Raw genomic sequence first — 6000 nt, forward strand, 5'->3', positions numbered from 1 at the left:
CTTGGCGTCGTAGGTTGTGTTGTTTTGACTGTAGTCTTGTTGTTTCTCTTTCACATGTAAATTGTAAATTGTAATGTCAAGATTTTGTTATAAAGCTAAGCTAAGTTTCAAAAGTTAGTGTAATTATTGATCAAGCTTCTTTGTGTAATGATAAGACCTAGTTTTGTCTGTTTCATAGTTCTCGAATGATGAGAGGAGGACGGCTCCTTTTTTTGCTGACTTTGTGGATGGATCATGCAGGAGGAGGTTATCGTTTTGGATTGCCATGGGCTTTGCTGCTGGTTCTTTCTTGGAAGAACAATGATTCTTTTAAGCCATTCATTTTTATGGGTTTGCTTTCGACGCCAAAGCAGCTAGCCTAGCAGAAAGAATTGACCAATGGTTTTAATAGCTAGCATACTGTCATGAACAGCTTTGTATGCTTAAACTTATCTCATAATTTTCTTATCTTTGATTGTGGTGTAGATTGAAAGATCTTATGTCACTTCCAAACTAAGGAATTTATCCAAAGTTTTGGGTTGTTGCTATTGCACGTTAGTACTTTAAGCATTATCAATTAAAAACACACACACTAACCTGCGAAAGCCATATGAACAATACAAAAGTCTTATACCTTCTGTAGATTTCATATCACAATCTCTCTAAATGAGGTATAAGAACTGAATGTCTGTAACTACTTACGCTAAGTGAATTTTTCCCATCAACAAATTCAATCAGGACTCTACTTTTTCCCATTAACAAATTCAATCAGAATTCTACTTCATCACCAAGCAAACCGAATAGGACTCCTTATTAGCTCAATAAGATTCCTTATCACATACCAAAAGAGCAGCTGGACATATCCCATTTAATCTCAAATACAATGTGTTATAGTTTCAACCTAATTGCTCAGGTGTGCCTAGTCCTAGTAAGGCTTACATTGCAGTCATATTGACGCCATTCACATGGTCATGGACATATATATTGTATAAGTAACAAAATAATATTCTTGCTCTTCATCTGGCTTACATTTTGGCTGCATGCATTATTAGAAAGTTTTAAAGGCTGTTATTAAATTTGAAAATACGACATGCACAGAAACATAAGTACATAAATTAATTCAACACAAAAAGTCACCATGAAATCATTACCTTTTCATTAATTCTAGTGGGAAAATGTCAGCTTCTTCTGCTATCAAACAAGTCACAATATGTCCTTGTATTTGTTCAATGAACTACTTTTATTCTAGCTAGCTAGTGATGAAGTGTTCAAAGTTTAGCATCGGCTTGTGGTTGCAGGCGTTTATACTTTATAGTGCTAGCTAGGTTTCGGAATATCCGGTGAGTTTTACTTTGTACCTGTTTTTTTGGCATTTTTGAATTTGGAATTACCTATACTTGTCAAAAATATGTTCCAAACTTTCCACCTCCTTGTTGTTACTTGCAAAGGGCAGATCCACATACAATGGAATTCATCATTGGAGGCAAAGATGTTGACCCCTGCAAATTGTCCATAAATAGCTTGATGAAATGCTCCAGAAGGCATTCCTGACGTCAAAATGACAATGATACGATGTAGGCTAAAAATGATGGCTCATTAAGTCAATATATACTTCATACTAACATCCCATAAAATCAAGTTTTCTTATTTGATGTGTAAGGAATAAAAGCTGCCAAAAATTATATTGAGAAAATGATTATTCCGAAAAACCATTTTTCATACTTAGCTAATACTTTTACATAAAACAATTTTTCATGTATGATATGAATGCATGAAGTAACCTAATCTAGGTAAAAAGCCTTAGATGTTCAATCCATAAAGAGTTCTACAAGAATAATGTAACTCTTATGTATTGAAGAAATATTTGCTTAAATAAGCTCCTCCTAAGACAATACTCATAATGGTCCAAAGTTTGAGAGCTAGAGCCCAAAATCAAAACGACGATGGACCTCAAAAATAACATAAATACCCTAAAATGAGCAAGATTGCACTAATATATGCCAGCTCTTACGTCAAGTAGGACAAGACACCTTGGGAGGCGAAGATGATTGCGCTAATTTTTTGGTTTATTATCACTTTCTTAGAGATATTTTTGGTTTATTGCAGTGTGTGTCTATTTTTTGAAGTTGATTCAGTGTGTGTATGGTTTTATCTACTAACTATGAATTAGAATATTATCGTTTCATTTTGATGGGTCAATTTTGTATAGATTTTTTTTTTCCTTTGCACGTTGACCCCTGTAATGAAAATTCTTGGGTTTGCCTCTGCTTGCATTGCACAGTAATTCTAGTGGTTTGCATTACTAAAGGTGCGAAGGCTTTTCTGGACAAAGTACTGGCTGAAAACTCTGAGGTAGAAGAAGGCATATTGTCACCTTCTTCCATGCTACCCCTCATTGCAGCAGATTCATCCTTGGATCTTCAGAAGCCTCTCATAATCCGGGTAGACTCAGACCCCTTAATTGAGGATCACGAAAAATAATTACAAACTCAATGTAAATTTATTTGTCTCATTTACTAATTATTTTGTAGTATAGATGTGATTTTTCTTTTCTTTTGCTTAGGAATATGAACTGCAAAGGAACAAAAGAGAGAGAAGAAAGTTTGCCTCCCTAGCATTCATGTACATCACCCACACTCAGTGTGCTTGCCAATCCAATCTAGCTTTTCACATGTAGTAACAATTAATTGAACATAGAAATGATTGTTTTCAAATTCAATTGTGTGCTTTTCAATTCAGCATATCTACCACAAGAGAAGAAAAGGAAAGCAAAAAAAGTCAATTTAGTTTTGAGAAATACATAGCTTTCTTGCACTAATAAATTAATAATTAAACGTGTTGACCATCGAAGAAGTGACACTCTGAAGAACCAACCACACCACTGAGTTTGATCACCCTAAGTAACTATCCAGTGAGAAACCATGAACAAAAGTTAATAGTTAACAACAATTAAGCATGATATTTATGGATATGAGAAAAAGTATATCTATCTAATTAACTCAAGCTAATGGTTCAGAGTAATCCATTGGCAGCAGCAAAAGATCCTTGTTCTCCAACAGCTGACTTGCTGCCATTGGATTTGTCTCCAGCAATTTTCCCATCATCTCTTCAAGAGGTTCATTCAGCATATTCTGGTGGCAAAAGTAGTGACCATATCCCTGCAAAACATAAAAGAATTATAAATCTCCCTTGCATAATATGAAAGACAAGAAGGCACCTTCATCATGGGGCTCAACTTTGGGCAAGTTAAACATTACAAGATGATTTTGCCTAACTCATAACTCAGCATAGATGAATTATATATACCTCACGGAATATGATAGGTTCAGTAATTGTTTCACCTCCCAATCTGCTTCTACATAAATCCTGCACAGATGAGTTCTTTTCTATTTTAACTTCATCAACATACAGATATAACTATTTATCAAATGAAAAATAAAAAGTGCACATAGAATCTTCACTCATTGATGTAAGAATATCAATATTCTCAAACAATCTGCTAAAGGATGTTCACAATGCAACACTTCAAATTGTGGTTAAGAGAAGGTGCTTTTTTGTGTTGCTTTATGCATGTTTATCTGCGAGTGCATATACAAAATCATGCAAAAACCTGTAGCGTCACACAGCATAAACAGACAGATTTACCTTCATTTGAAGCTGCAAAAACTTGATATGGTCAATTACATCATCCACTACAAATGACCGACCACCCTACACATTCAAAATAACCAGTCATATATAGATGGACATCTGACCACATTCTCCAGATAAAATAATTTTGCCATATATTAGCATTGAACCTCCATATGGTACTGGACATCAGAATCTGAGGCAGCATTTTCATATATGTGACAATTATTGAATCTTATACACACTTCCATTTCAAGAGGAAGACACGATTTGATTTGTAAGTCTACTCTGTATAGCCTAGACTTGATCTTCACCGATAAGCTTAATATGTCAATGAATGTATTACCAAAAAAAATCAAACTCTAATTATTTTTATAGACAGACTCGACTGCATTTGGTTATTAATTTGCCTGTTCTCTTTGTCGTTTGATGACAAACTATTATGGTTGGGGTCATCCAAGTGAGAAAATACAAACAGAAAACAATATTCATTGACAAGTCATTAAGAAAACCCTCTTCAGCCGAGCTAGTACAGGAGCAACTGCATGCATTCTTTATCAATATACACACATTACCTCTGTGGATATTGGAAGCAGTTGTCGCAATCCATCAAGTTTTTCAGCAATTCGAATCCTGCGACTCTGAATTAATAAGAGACTAGTTTTAGAAACTAAACATATCCAAGAAAATCCATCTACACCAATTTACAAACATCATAACTTGAGGTGAACAGAACAAGTAATGGTGTTGTCTGTCATTTGAATGGAAAATGGCACGAATCTTGACCAGTTCAGTTTATCTAGTCAAAGAATTTGGCTTACACGATCAGTTACAGCAGCTCTCTGTGTCGAAATGTGGTGATGTGGTTGGGAATGAAAATCAGGTAAAGCACTTCTTGCTCTTGGATCAACTTGAGAAACACTATCCTTTTTATCCCCATTATAAATTATCTGTCCTTGAAGTATGATACTGTACGAAGTATATCGCACAGCATTATCATGATAAAGTTCTCAAAAGTGAAAAACATTATAGTTGAAATGATTGCTTGACACAATCGCAGCTGAATGTGAAATTAAAGAAAGTTGTTAAAAAATAACTTAACCTTGGCGTGAAGTTGATGTTGTGCATTCACAAGTTCGTCATTCACTGGCCTCAGACATCTCACCTGCTGAGAAAATTCAATGAAGGACCACAACAAGAGGAATTGGATGAACATATATACATGTGACCACTAGGACAATTAATGCTGCAAAATACCCATTCTAGAGACAATCAGACAGGAAAGTTCTAACCATAAGTACATCAAGAAAGGAAAGGAAGAGCTTCAAACCAAAAACATTTCCAATTTATTGTCTTAATGCACTGGGGATAATTTCAGGAATGTTACCTTCCAATCGTCCATGTCCATAGAGAAATCATTTAGTTTAGAACCGCAAGCATTTCCAAGACTGCTGTACAACACATCTCTTTGAAATTCAGAGACCCCACCAACATCATCTATGCCAGAAACAGATAAAGGAATGCTTTCTAATATATCTTCACAAGGATCCTTTGGGAGAAATGTTGAACTTTCTGCTAGAAACTCAACACAATTGAGAGAATTGAGAGATGGCTTTGGTTTTTCAGTCCACCAATGTGAAAAAAGATCATCAGTTTGGTATGCAGTCCCTTCAGCTGCCATGCTAACTTGTTGGCTTGGATCATCTCCAGTTGCCTGAGAGACATCAATGGCAGCATCCCCACAAAAATCCAACGGCACCAATTGCATCGGGTCGGTGAGGCTACTCTGTCCTTCCATATGAACCAGAGGCAAAACACCTTCAGCCTTAACAAAATACAAACAAGGAGATGGCATAACTACCATTATATAATATAATATCATCCAAATGATATTCTCATGAGCTTCACTAACATAACATTAGAAGAATGACATGAAATTCCAATTAGAAGCTAGTAACATAAGTAAGTGACAAACAAATATTAGGGTGGCAAAAGGCCTAATCTAATTGGGATGCTCTCAGATTCTGGGTTTAAAACCCATTTTCATGCTAACAACCCTCTAAATTATCAACCCAAGATAATAAATAAGCCAAGCTAGTACTTAGTACCAAGAAACATTCAGTATTATAGTATCAACGACAAGCAATTGATGTTCATCAAAATAATGCAAAAAAGGAAAAAAATTTGACATTTATGACAGAATCAACAAGGAGGACAAGACGAAATGAGATGGGTTTTTTCTAAGTCAACCATTACCTTTATGTGAAAAGAGCAAGCGAGAGAACGGCTTGCAGATGAAGAGGGTGAGCTCGTAGTTAGGGTTTCGCCCGAGAGAAAGAGAAGATGCCGCCGGTGAGTTATTCGCGCGGTTTTGCCCGCATTATGTTGGTG

General features: G+C 35.6%; 1 pseudogene across 1 annotated transcript; it reads right to left on the reverse strand.

Annotated features, from left to right (window-relative positions):
• Nucleotides 1–2761: 2761 nt before the first annotated feature.
• LOC103334094 (uncharacterized) lies at nucleotides 2762–6000 on the reverse strand (annotated as a pseudogene). Its single transcript, XR_016128183.1, has 8 exons — nucleotides 5866–6000; nucleotides 4997–5434; nucleotides 4712–4774; nucleotides 4431–4578; nucleotides 4185–4250; nucleotides 3625–3690; nucleotides 3286–3345; nucleotides 2762–3137 (listed from the first exon to the last, which is right to left on the reverse strand). The product of XR_016128183.1 is annotated as an uncharacterized LOC103334094 (transcript).

This window comes from Prunus mume, linkage group LG6, assembly GCF_029339155.1.
Source record: "Prunus mume cultivar Tortuosa linkage group LG6, ASM2933915v1, whole genome shotgun sequence".
Classification (NCBI taxonomy): Eukaryota; Viridiplantae; Streptophyta; class Magnoliopsida; order Rosales; family Rosaceae; genus Prunus; species Prunus mume.